Below are 13,905 nucleotides of genomic sequence, written 5' to 3'. Positions count from 1 at the left end.
GTCAGTCTCAAAATACAGCGTAACAGTCAGTCCAAGTATACAGTGTAACAGACGTCAGTCCCAAAATATAGTATATCAGTCAGTCTCAAAATACAGCGTAACAGTCAGTCCAAATATACAGTGTAACAGACGTCAGTCCCAAAATATAGTATATCAGTCAGTCTCAAAAAACAGCGTAACAGCCAGTCCCCAAATACAGTGTAACAGTCAGTCCCAAAATACAATGTAAATATCAGTCCCAAAATACAATGTAACAGTCAGTCCCAAAATAACAGTGCAACAGTCCCAAAATACAGTGTAACAGTCAGTCCAAAAATACAATGCAACAGTCAGTCCGAAAATATAGCATCGAAATCGATTCTAATATTAAACAACATAATTACTTCCGATTTCGACCAACCTCACCTTGTCCACTCAGTCGACAGCTCCAACGATTTTAGTTTAGTCAAAAGTCAAATGAAAGGCAACATTGGGAGTTCCAAATTAAGGGCAACAGCAACAACTCAAAAACACCGAGGAACATGACAAATAAATCAGTACAGCAGTTGAAACGCTCCGACCGATATAAGACAGCTTCATCAGTCCTAGTATAGATTGGTACGGCCAACCCTAACATAGGTTTACACTATCAGTCTAAGTATAGATTGGTACGGCCAACCCCAACATAGGTTTACACTATCAGTCTAAGTAAAGATCAACCTACCTCACTCAGTACTTATACAAATTAACAATTACAGGTTCCAGTAGAATCAAAATTAAAAATAACAGCCGCCAGGTCTTTAGAAAGGGGTAAGTCCCAATATAGAGCAACATCTTCCAGTGGCAATGCAGGGCATCTGTTGTGCCAAATTAAAGAAAGACACCAGTTGATCGAAATATAGAGCAACATCACCCAGTTCCAAATAATGAGCAACAAAATTCAGCTCTAAATATACAGAAATATCCATTTGTCCGAACTATAGAGTAAAACCCCTGAGTTTCATATACTGAGCAACACACTTAAATTCTAGAGAAAACCCCCAAGGGAATACCATGTCACATGATTAAAGCAGGTTACAGACAGATTCTTTGAGCACCGGATCCATGCTTGAGTAAATCTATGTCATCAATAAGAAAGATAACTGGTGAAGTAACACCGAAATCACAAGTCACACTGATGAGCTTAATAAAAAACACTTCAATGTGATAATAATAATAATAATTCGAGGTTCTTATATACCGCTTTATCACAACCTAGTTCGTAGGTCGTCTCAAAGCGGTTCACAAATTATTGTCCGTGGTTATGGATCTTTGCAACCAGCCAATATCTTTCTCAACTCCCTGGGGAGCATACAGCCGTTGCTGCCATTTCGGCGCTCACAGCTAGCATTCAACAATTCTAGCACTGCCCAACCACGTACTCATTTACAGCTGAGTAGACTGGAACAAGCGGAGTAAAGTGTCTTGCTCAAAGATACATCACAGTGCCGTGCCGTGACTCGAACCCGCAACCCTTCGATCACGAGCCCGGCGTCCTACCACAAGACTACCGTGCCTCCTCAAGATCATGATGATGACCATAAATCTCGCAAATATTCTTCATCAAGCTGTATCTCTCAAAACCCATTGTTTTATTATTGGTCTGTCAGCAATTGAGAGCTATCACGGAAATCTGGTATTTGGAACAAGCCCTTGAATATCCAATCAACTACCATAAATTGGTGAAGAGACGCGCCTATCAATAAAAGGAAAGTTCACCATTAGAAAATCTTAATCATCATGCTACTCATGCCGTTTAGTACCATGCAATCCCTGTCGACCATGTTGTTATTTAAGATCGAGGAAACCAGCTGGTGTAGCTAATGTTTTGGAGGGAATTTAAGATTCACTTGGTCGATACATTTCTTATTATCTGAATGTAAAATTGAAGGACTAGACAAGGAGTTTTGTTAGCTGTCATGTTAAACTCTTCATTATATTTAGCCTCGTAAGGTTGACAAAGAGTTGGGCAGTTTGTTGCCATGGGTATGCCAACAGTCTGTTGAAATGTTTGCCCCTGAAAGCCCAGCCCTTGACTAATTAAGGGCGGAGCTAACTGCTACTGATAACATCAGCTGACCAGCTGCAATGTTTTTAAACACAGCCATGCCTGTGAAGATACTCCAGAGACCTATGGTCAGCTAGCCATTGGGAATGCCCAGAACATAATCATACATTTCACAACCAGTGACTGCCATGTGAATTTATTTTATAATACTGTATTACACTATACTAATAGTACTAGTATATTTGTCTGGGGGTGAGATAATGAAATAGACTAGATCATGATAAATAGAAAACCAAATAGACAACAACAAAAATATATACTTATAACTTTTAATTTCTATAGAATGCATTAATCACCATTTCCCACATCGATTCAATAAAGGAAAAAGTCTTTGGTTTGAGATTTTTTTTTTTTTAAAGTTCTTCTCCTTGGATTTCTTGCATCCTCTAGCATTGTCACTGAGGAAACGTCTCTGTCCACATTTTCATTCCAATCAAGGATTGCCAGATTGGTCCTTCTTTTGTTATCTTGTCGGATTTTTTTTTCTTTTATCATGATAGACCAATACCGCATTGTTGAAAGATTCCACGTGATGAGTGTCAATACATTTCACAAAATCCTGTAGAGTTTTGTAAATCTGTAGTTTTTGTGTTGTTTTCTGTAAAATAGCTATAGCACTCGAGTCCGTTAGCTTTTCCTTTGTTGCTTCATATTGTTCATCAGTTTTGCACCTGGATGCTGGAGCACAGTTGCCATGAATGTTTTGGTAGTGCAGAACTATGTTGTCCAAGTTTCTGCGTAAATGTTCAGCTGAACCTCCACAGTTTTTCATGGCATGATAGCAATGTGTTCTGACTACTGCAGCCTTGTCACTGAGCTGTGTGTGCCATGTAATACCATGCAGTTTCTTTGGACCAGTTGTCACTTTTTATTTCCCTCGTGCCATGTATCGTTTGCATTTATAAGTGTTGGTTGCTCTTCTGCCAGGTGTTTATTTAAGGAGAAATTTTGGAAATGATTGGTATGGAGGTGAGTTAGTTTTGACGGACTTATGGTGTGTGATATAACTTGTGTTTGGCATTAAACACTTGTTGGTAAATTTGACGTTTATAAAATGTTGAATTACCGGAGCTTTGTGACTATCCATACGAACAGGCTCAATGAGTCAGATATTGTCTTACACTCTATTATTTTAAGAATTCTTCAAGCTAGTTTTCGAAGGTCACCAGGAACAATTTTAATTGGAACACCTTGTAAAATTGTATATAGAGAGAGGAAATAAATGCAATGTATTTCAAACATGGCGGGCACATCAGATCATAGTTTGGTTTGGTTGTATTTGTTTAACTTCCTATTAACAGCTAAGGTCATTTAAGGACGTGTCTCCATGTGTGTTATGTATGCGTGTATGCGTGTACGTGTGCTTGAGACAAGGTATGCTGGTGTAATTGCCTCCTTGTGATAGTGCGGATCTGATGCCGACTTTATAGTGCTATCTCACTGAAATACCATGCCGAAAGCGCCAAGCGCATTCCGCCCGGTCACATTATACTGACAACGAATGAACCAATTGTTGCCATTGCCCTAAATGCTAAACTTTAAGCAGGGAATAACAGCTACCACTTTTAAGAACTTTGGTATGTCCCGGCCAGGGAACAGAGCCCATTGCCTTTCTCCCCTTGGCGAACGCTCAACATTAGAGCCGAAAGACAGGTATTGCCAAGCAAGGCTCTAGGAAATAAAAGGTAGCTGAAGTAGAGTTTTGTTTTGTTTAACGTCCTATTAACAGCTAATGTCATTTAAGGACGTCCCTCCATGTGTGTTGTTTATGCATGCATGCGTGTGTGTATGTAGGAAACAGGGTGTGTGTGTTGGTGTATTTGCCTCCTTGTGGTAGCGCGGATCTGATGCCGATTTTATAGTGCTATCTCATTGAAATACCATGCCGTCTATCCCAGCATCCCGCCCGGTCACATTATACTGACAACGGGTGAACCAGTTCTTGCCATTACCATTAAAGCTGAAAGTTAAGCAGGGAATAACAGCTACCATTTTTTAAGAATTTGGTATGTCCCGGCCTGGGGATAGAACCCATTGCCTTCCTCGCTTGGGCGAACCCTCAACATTAAAGCCAGACGTGAGGTATTGCCAAGCAAGGCGCTATGAAACAATAGGTAGTTGGAGAAGGAAAGAAAGAGAAAGATCCCAAATGTTGCAATGGGTGCGGCAGATTTATTTTGGTCGTTTTTGTGTCCCCAAGTAGAGGGCACAAAAGCAAATCTCCAATTATGCAGAGGTTCCCTACATTAGTCGCCCCTTACGATACATGCAGTGGGTAACAGCAGGTGTATTATTTTCTCGATCCCCGACCTGCAGGGGTGGGGCACATCATGGTTCCTCTACAGTTTTCATAGTGTCTTCAAACGTAGCATTGTAACAATGTAGAGCAACACACCACATTCTTCATCGGCACCCGTCTTTAGTGACTTTTTTCCCCAAAGGGCTGCGGGTTCGAGGCACGTCCCGGCACTGTGTTGTATCTTTGAGCAATATACTATACTCCGCTTGTTCCAGTCTACTCAGCTGTAAGTGAGTACGTAGTTGGGCAGTGCTAGAATTGTTGAATGCTAGCCGTGAGCGCCGAAATGGCAGCACCGGATGTATGCTCCCCAGTGAGTTGGAAAATATATTGGCTGGTTGCAAAGGCCCTATAACCACGGAAAATAATTTTTGAACCGCTTTGAGACGACCTACCAACTAGGTTGTGATAAAGCGGTATATAAGATTACTTTATTTAAAATTGTCATTTTGGCGTCATAATTATCTTCATTGTTAAAATCATCATATTTTCCCTTAAGAATAAAGACTGGTATTATTATACATCTGAAAACTATCCAAAAGCCACAAGGGAGACAAGTACGATCTAACAATTATGTAAATACATTAGGTTCCTTATTATTTACTATATACGATCATGTCAGTCATGCTACCACTACGTCCATCCGCGGAAGAAAGCTATTTGAGCATAATTTTCATAATCCCCAAAGGTCAGGCTTGAATACATAACAGTTTACTAACAAGTCAACCGTTGATAACGTAAATATCCCTTTAAATCTCCTGGGGAATTACAAATGTAGACTTTCATTTCAACAGATCAGATAAACATACTGTCTTAGTCACGTTTATGTTATTCCTGTTTTAAGTTATGATATAGCAATTCAAAAAATAAATTCAAAATTATTTCAGTGATAGATATTTTTAAAATCGTATTGCAATAGAGAATTAAGTACCTTTACCACATGCCTCATATAAATAAAACAGTTTATATTAGGTACATTACCACCATGATTTAAAACCCGATGTTTATATAATGTTCTCAATGTTCAAAATGAATATTAAAAATATTACCAGAGACACTTATACCAGATACCAGAGACATTTATACCAGAGACACTTATACCAGATACCAGAGACACTTATACCAGAGACACTTATACCAGAGACATTTATACCAGAGACACTTATACCAGAGACATTTATACAAGAGACATTTATACCAGATACCAGAGACACTTATACCAGAGACATTTATACCGGAGACACTTATACAAAAGACACTTATATCAGAGACATTTATACCAGAGACACTTATACCACAGACACTTATACCAGAGACATTTATACCGGAGACACTTATACCAGAGACACTTATACCAGAGACACTTATACAAAAGACACTTATACCAGAGACACTTATACCAGAGACACTTATACCACAAACATTTATACCAGAGACATTTATACAAAAGGCTCTTATACCAGAGACATTTATACCAGAGACATTTATACAAAAGGTACTTATACCAGAGACATTTATACCAGAGACACTTATACAAAAGACACTTATACCAGAGACACTTATATCAGAGACATTTATACCAGAGACACTTATACCAGAGGCATTTATTAGCTATATTTGTAGGAGTGAATAATTTGAAAAGTCCCCAACCACCAGATTTTCAACCTCTCATTCCAGGTCAGAGTTCCAGGAAATTGTAGGCTTCAAAGTGTTCCCGGGTTGAGGTTATAGTCAGCTGAAGGTCTAAATGTATCGATTCTAAGCCAAAATGCCTCACAGTGTTAAATACAGAGGACCCAACCATTCCTATCACAAACCAACTACGTCATTGAGTCTCAATTTAGTTACGGCCATCAGCCCTTGTCCACTAAACCTAGCAAGGAAATTTGAACGTGTTCCAGATGAATTCATCAGAATAATTTTACCCTACCGAAACATATGGTATTGGTATTCCCTGACAGCATCGCCTACATTTCTTTCTCTTTTTGGTAGAATTTACATCGTCTGCCTAGAAAACCTCCATGACACTGGTCCGACAAAGCATTCGTTTGTAGGGATGGATGAGCTGCGCGCGTAATGTTATTCAGCACGATATTGATATCAAATAGTAGAAATTCGAGACATTTTACACCACTGAAAACCTGCCTGAAAAACCCAAGCAGACGAGACCCGACCACGTGACCTACCGATGTGTGTCACAGAGTGAACGCCGTCGATAGTCGAGTACGGGTTGTAATCGGCTAGCTATATTCCATGTTCCGTGTTTCTACAAGTTTTATTTTCTCCCTCTAAGGATTTTGCAGACAAGTAGTTGAAGACAGCACGCGACGAGGATTTCTCTACTTTATTTCAGATCGGCGTTGCTATACGTATCTACCGGTGAGTTATACTTTTATTCTCGATATTTTTCATGCTAAAAATTGTAGTATTATTGATATTTTCCTATTGCAACACACGTTCAAAGCATGCGCTCGGCTGTGTGCGTGTTTCCCCTCGTACAAAGACGGAAATGATACTGTGGCTAACAGGAACTGACTGCTTATCGACGGTAATAAATTCTCCTTTATTGAAAAAAACTTGTTATGGAGAATATGTTGTTTTTGTATCCTTACAGAAAAGTCAAATTCATCAATGCAATCGAGTTTGAACTTTATCAACTTTCAGAGCAGTTATTACAGAATGTATACTACAAAAAATAGGTCTGAAATCGTCAAACACAGACAGAACATGTTTTAATTAAGATTGTATTTTATATACGTTTTATTGCATTTTTCTGCTACACAGCATGATTAATTGCGATAGGAAAACCACACAGGGTGAAGTCCATTATACAGCCGTCCCGTGGATCCCATCCCAAACATGATCGTGGGGGACCATTTTAATGAATTGCTTACATTATCATAGTGAATAACCTGTTACCACAAATCACTGCACCGAATACCCAGGCATCTCATCCCTTATACTCTGTACAACTTGCATACATGTACTATATCAATATAGAATGCTTAATCATACCGTAGGATGGTGTATTTGATCATGCAGTACGGATGATGTGTTTAATCTTATATTTAGGATGGTGTGTTTGATCCTACAGTCAAGATGGTGTGTTCGATCGTAACATTGAGGATGGTGTGTTTGATCATATAGCCAGGGTGGAATTTTGGTTCACACATTTAGGATGATGTATTGATCCTTACAGTTAGGATGTTGTGTTTGATCCCATATTTAGGATGGTGTGTTTGATTCCATATTTAGGATGGTGTGTTTGATCCCATATTTAGGATGGTGTTTTGATCCAACAGTTAGGATGGTGTTTTGATCCTTACAGTTAGGATGTTGTGTTTGATCTCATATTTAGGATGTTGTGTTTGATCTCATATTTAGGATGGTGTGTTTGATCCCATATTTAGGATGGTGTTTTGATCCAACAGTTAGGATGGTGTTTTGATCCTTACAGTTAGGATGTTGTGTTTGATCTCATATTTAGGATGTTGTGTTTGATCTCATATTTAGGATGGTGTGTTTGATCCCATATTTAGGATGGTGTTTTGATCCAACAGTTAGGATGGTGTTTTGATCCTTACAGTTAGGATGTTGTGTTTGATCTCATATTTAGGATGTTGTGTTTGATCTCATATTTAGGATGGTGTGTTTGATCCCATATTTAGGATGGTGTGTTTGATATCATATTTAGGATGGTGTGTTTGATTCCATATTTAGGATGGTGTGTTTGATTCCATATTTAGGATGGTGTTTTGATCCAACAGTTAGGATGGTGTTTTGATCCTTACAGTTAGGATGTTGTGTTTGATCTCATATTTAGGATGGTGTGTTTGATCTCATATTAAGGATGGTGTGTTTGATCCCATATTTAGGAAGGTGCGTTTGATCCCATATTTAGGATGGTGTTTTGATCCTACAGTTAGGATGGTGTGTTTGATCCCATATTTAGGATGGTGTTTTTTTTCCAGACAGTGTTGGATCATCACACTCAATACACAGGTGTCTATTGTGAGTTTAAATCATTTATATCGAGTGTAAGCAATGTGCTGGACCATATTTTCATATTTTATGGCCCAAAAACAGCTTAATTGGGCTTATAGTTAAATTTGAGGTTAAAGTTTTTTGGAAAGTCTTTTTGTGAAATGTTGGACAACCACCATCAATAGCTAGGCTGTTGTCCATTATAAGGTTGAAGCATTGATATGGAGTGTTAGCAATGTTCTGGGCAATATTTTCATATTTTATGACCCCAAAACACCTTAATTGGACTTAGTTAAATTTGAGGTTCAAGTTTTTGGGAAAGGTTTTTTGTGAAGTGTTGGACAACCACCATCAATAGGCTGTTGTCCATTATAAGGTTGAAGCATTTATATGGAGTGTTAGCAATGTTCTGGGCAATATTTTCATATTTTATGACCACAAAACACCTTAATTGGACTTAGTTAAATTTGATGTTCAAGTTTTTGCGCAAGTTTTGTTGGGTATTGTTGGACCACCACCATCAATAGGCTGTTGTCTATTATAAGGTTGAAGTATTTGTATTGAGTGTAAGCAATGTGTTGAACCATATTTTATTGGACTTTGTTAATTTCTTAACAGTCCTTGAAATATCCTGGTGGTAAGTGAGGTGGCAAATAAAATGACAGGCACTATATAAACGTTTTACTATACATGTGTTTCTATATTGATAGTTGCAGTATTATAATAACCTACATAGGCGAGCAATGCTGTTCTCCGCCAGCTCTTGTTGATCTTACAGTTAGATGGGGACACTGGTCTGAATTACATGGATATTACTATAGGATGCTGGTCAATGCAGTTTCTCCCTATGAATACTGGACAATTAAGAATGCCCATGAGCATTGTCCAGTATTACATGGGAATTCCTTAGGGATTCTTTGTCAGCATATTTTATACAATTTCTTTTGAATCTGGCCAGTATTTTAAGACACTCCTTTCGGATATTAGTCAGTTTTAAACAGACATTTCACTGGACACTGGTCAGTATAACATAGACACTCTCAAGGGACATAGGTCAGTGTTACAGACACTCTCTAGGGACACTGGTCAGTGTTACACACACTCCCTAGGGACACCGGTCAGTGTAACATAAACACTTCCCAGGGACACTGGTCAGTGTGACATAGACATTTCCCAGGGACACTGGTCAGTGTAACATAGACATTTCCTAGGGACACTGGTCAGTGTTACACACACTCCATAGGGACAGCGGTCAGTTTAACATAAACACTTCCACACTGGTCAGTGTAACATAGATTTTTCCTAGGGACACTGGTCAGTGTTACACACACTCCCATGGGGCACCGGTCAGTATAACATAAACACTTCCACACTGGTCAGTGTAACATAGATTTTTCCTAGGAACACTGGTCAGTGTTACACACACTCCCATGGGACACCGGTCAGTATAACATAAACCCTTCCACACTGGTCAGTGTAACATAGACATTTCCTATGGACACTGGTCAGTGTTACATGGACATTTCCTAGGGACACTGGTCAGTGTTACACACCCTCCCTAGGGACACTGGTCAGTTTTACAGACCCACTTTAGGGACACTGGTCAGTGTTTAAACACACTCCCTAGGGACACCGGTCAGTGTAACATAAACACTTCCCATGCAGGGACACTGGTCAGTGTAACATAGACATTTCGTATGGACACTGGTCAGTGTTACATAACCCAGTGGGTACAGACACTTGTCGGTGTAACATAAACACTTCCCATGCAGGGACACTGGTCAGTGTAACATAGACATTTCCTAGTGACACTGGTCAGTGTTACACACACGCCCATGGGACACCGGTCAGTATAACATAAACACTTCCACACTCGTCAGTGTAACATAGACATTTCCTAGGGACACCGGTCAGTGTTGCAGACACCAGGGACCCTGTCAGTATATTAAAAACAGACACTAATGTAAGATAAACACTTCATAGGGACACTGGTCAGTGTTACACACACTCCCTAGGGACAATGGTCAACGTGTTACAGACACTCCCTAGGAACACTGGTCAGTGTTACAGACATTCCCTAGGGACACTGGTCAGTGTAACATAGACATTTCCTATGGACACTGGTCAGTGTTACATAGACATTTCCTAGGGACACTGGTCAGTGTTACACACACTCCCATGGGACACCGGTCAGTATAACATAAACCCTTCCACACTGGTCAGTGTAACATAGACATTTCCTAGTGACACTGGTCAGTGTTACACACACTCCCTAGGGGCAATGGTCAACGTGTTACAGACACTCCCTAGGAACACTGGTCAGTGTTACAGACACTCCCTAGGGACACTAGTCAGTGTAACATAGACATTTCCTATGGACACTGGTCAGTGTTACATGGACATTTCCTAGGGACACTGGTCAGTGTTACACACCCTCCCTAGGGACACTGGTCAGTGTAACATAGACATTTCGTATGGACACTGGTCAGTGTTACATAACCCAGTGGGTACAGACACGTGTCAGTGTAACATAAACACTTCCCATGCAGGAACACTGGTCAGTGTAACATAGACATTTCCTAGGGACACTGGTCAGTGTTACACACACTCCCTAGGGACACTGGTCAGTGTAACATAGACATTTCCTATGGACACTGGTCAGTGTTACATAACCCAGTGGGTACAGACACTGGTCATTATAGTAAAACAGACACCAGTCAGTACATCCAGGAAACATTTATTTACAGTGGTAGCTCATCCATCATTGATCAGCTGTCTCTAATCTATTAGAAGGAAGAGGAAATTATAACAGCTCTCAGAGGCTGAGTAAATATACAATAGATTACAATAGTTTCCTAGATAGAGACAGACTGAACTTTTCACCCTATTGTTAGTCGAACTACTACTGTGTGAGTGTATAGATCTGTATGCTCATACTAGTGTATTATAAACTGATGTTTTCACATAATGATATGGATAGAGCAAATATCATGGCACCTATCTTTCCTAACATTATTCAACCAATCTCAGCAGCCCCACAGTACAAGAAGTAGTATCAAATAAGATCAGGTAATAAGTTGTCTTGTTACCAGAGAACATGAGTTATGTTAATCATATTAGGTGAACGAATACTAAAAAGATAACACAGTATGAGGAAATACTGCATGTGTTTGTTCTTCTTGAAGTAACCTCAACTTTTGAGGTCATATTAGGATTATTGTTTATTTAACTGTGATAGGATATTTTATATGTTAGATTGGACAGGGTGTCAGTATATTCAGGTTTTATTTGATAAATATTCTTCAGAAATATTTCTGCAGCATAATGTTGGATAAGACAGGATGTTGGAATATTCAGGTGAAATGTTAACACAGCGCAGGTTCTGTGGATTCTGGCACTCGACACTTGTGAATAAGAAATTTGTTATCCTAAAAATTGCAAAAAAATAATAACTTTAAATGTGTGTTTCTTTTAAATTTATGATTGTTTGATCTTCAGTCATGCTGAGTTGCACCAATTATTTCATCTATTTGAAAAATTGATATTCACAATTTGAATTTTGAAATTAATTTGTCAGTGTTCTGTTACATCACTTGTTGGTTACCAAATCAGAATACAACCTGTGAAAAAAGAATTTGTACGGGTATAACAGATAAAATGGAGTGTATTTGTTCTTCACACTAGATCCTGGTGTATCACTGGTAAATTAGAGGGCTAAACCTGTCAATATCTGTTGTTTATCTGGAATGTAAATAACATCATGTGTTTATCAGATGAGTAAATTGTACTTGGATTAGGAGCCTGTGCTATCTCTGGAATTTGCTACATCTGGTATACAAACAGTTCATTTCTGTTGAATTATTGTACAAGGTGCAAGTTTTCATCCCTGACGTCACGTTGGGGTTTCTTTGTTTGATGGTCAGTGCATTAGATATAGCGTGTACATTCCTCATATTATAAGTTATAATGACTGACAAGTATGTAATGGATTATTAATGCTATAAATGATCCTAGTATACAGTGCAGCAACTAGCCCATGATTTCCCATTACATCATTTCATGATTTTGAGCCGACAGACTTCAGAATTAGGTAAAAATATATATGTGATAAATGTACATCTATTTATATATGCATCCCTTTCCTTCCGCTTTTTTTTTACTGATGAGAAAAACGAGAGGAAGGTGGGATGAATCATGCTTTGGAACTACTGTTTAGGTAATAACCTACTTTACATGCACCCCGGCCGAGGTTATAGACATTTATAGTCCGTATTCTATTTCAGCTATGTAACAGTTCGTGGCAATGTTTCCATGACAACTACACAATAAAATGAATGCAAAAAAGATTAAGTGGGTATTTATTTGGTAAGATTACTCTGCATCTAAAACTGAAGTGTTCTTTGTAGAACTTCAATATCATTTATATTTATAAAAAGGTACCACAAACTATCGTCTTAAAACAATACAAGTGCAAATATATTGAAATAAGATTTTTATTTATGTTTTAATTCATTGCTAATGATATTTCAACAATTAAATACAAGTCTCTTTATATATAAGTTCACTATAAGTACCTGTGATAGGACCAGGGGACCTAGGTCTATAGTCTATAGATAGGGGGTAATCTAGTCCACTATAAATACCTGTGATAGGACCTGGGGACCTATATATATATAGTCTATAGATAGGGGGTAATAAAGTCCACTATAAGTACCTGTGATAGAACCTGGGGACCTAGTCTAAAGATAGGGGGTAATCTAGTCCACTATAAGTACCTGTGATAGGACCTGGGGACCTAGTCTATAGATAGGGGGTAATCTAGTCCACTATAAGTACCTGTGATAGAACCTGGGGACCTAGGCCTAGTCTATAAGCACCTGTGATAGGACCAGGGGACCTAGTCTATAGATAGGGGGAAATCTAGTCCACTATAAGTACCTGTGATTAGACCAGGGGGCCTAGTCTATAGATAGGGGGTAATCTAGTCCACCATAAGTACCTGTGATAGAACCTGGGGACCTAGGCCTAGTCTATAAGCACCTGTGATAGGACCAGGGGCCCTAGTCTATAGGAAGGGGGTAATCTAGTCCCCTATAAGTACCTGTGATAGGACCTGGGGACATAGTCTATAGATAGGGGGTAATCTAGTCCACTATAAATACCTGTGATAGCACCTGTGGACCTAGCCTATACGTAGGGGGAAATATAGTCCACTATAAGTACCTGTGATAGGACCAGGGGACCTAGTCTAAAGGAAGGGGGTAATCTAGTCCACTATAAGTACCTGTGATAGCACCTGTGGACCTAGTCTATACGAAGGGGGTAATCTAGTCCACTATAAGTACCTGTGATAGGACCTGGGGACCTAGTCTATAGGAAGGGGGTAATCTAGTCCACTATAAGTACCTGTGATAGGACCAGGGGACCTAGTCTATAGGAAGGGGGTAATCTAGTCCACTATAAGTACCTGTGATTAGACCAGGGGGCCTAGTCTATAGATAGGGGGTAATCTAGTCCACTATAAGTACCTGTGATA

General features: G+C 39.2%; 1 protein-coding gene across 2 annotated transcripts in view; it reads left to right on the top strand.

The window, feature by feature from the left end:
• Nucleotides 1–6,459: 6,459 nt before the first annotated feature.
• Nucleotides 6,460–13,905, top strand: part of LOC110467233 (repetitive proline-rich cell wall protein 2-like) — a 58,995-nt gene continuing 51,549 nt past the window's right edge. For both annotated transcript variants that reach the window (XM_021524255.1, XM_021524254.1), the window contains exon 1: nt 6,460–6,764. The gene's annotated coding sequence lies outside the window, so the exon portion shown is untranslated. The remainder of the gene's footprint in view (nt 6,765–13,905) is intronic.

Source organism: Mizuhopecten yessoensis, unplaced genomic scaffold (genome assembly GCF_002113885.1).
Source record: "Mizuhopecten yessoensis strain PY_sf001 unplaced genomic scaffold, ASM211388v2 scaffold11167, whole genome shotgun sequence".
NCBI classification, from domain to species: domain Eukaryota; kingdom Metazoa; phylum Mollusca; class Bivalvia; order Pectinida; family Pectinidae; genus Mizuhopecten; species Mizuhopecten yessoensis.
Note: the sequence above shows the minus strand (reverse complement) of the source record. Positions and strands in the feature narration are given on the sequence as shown.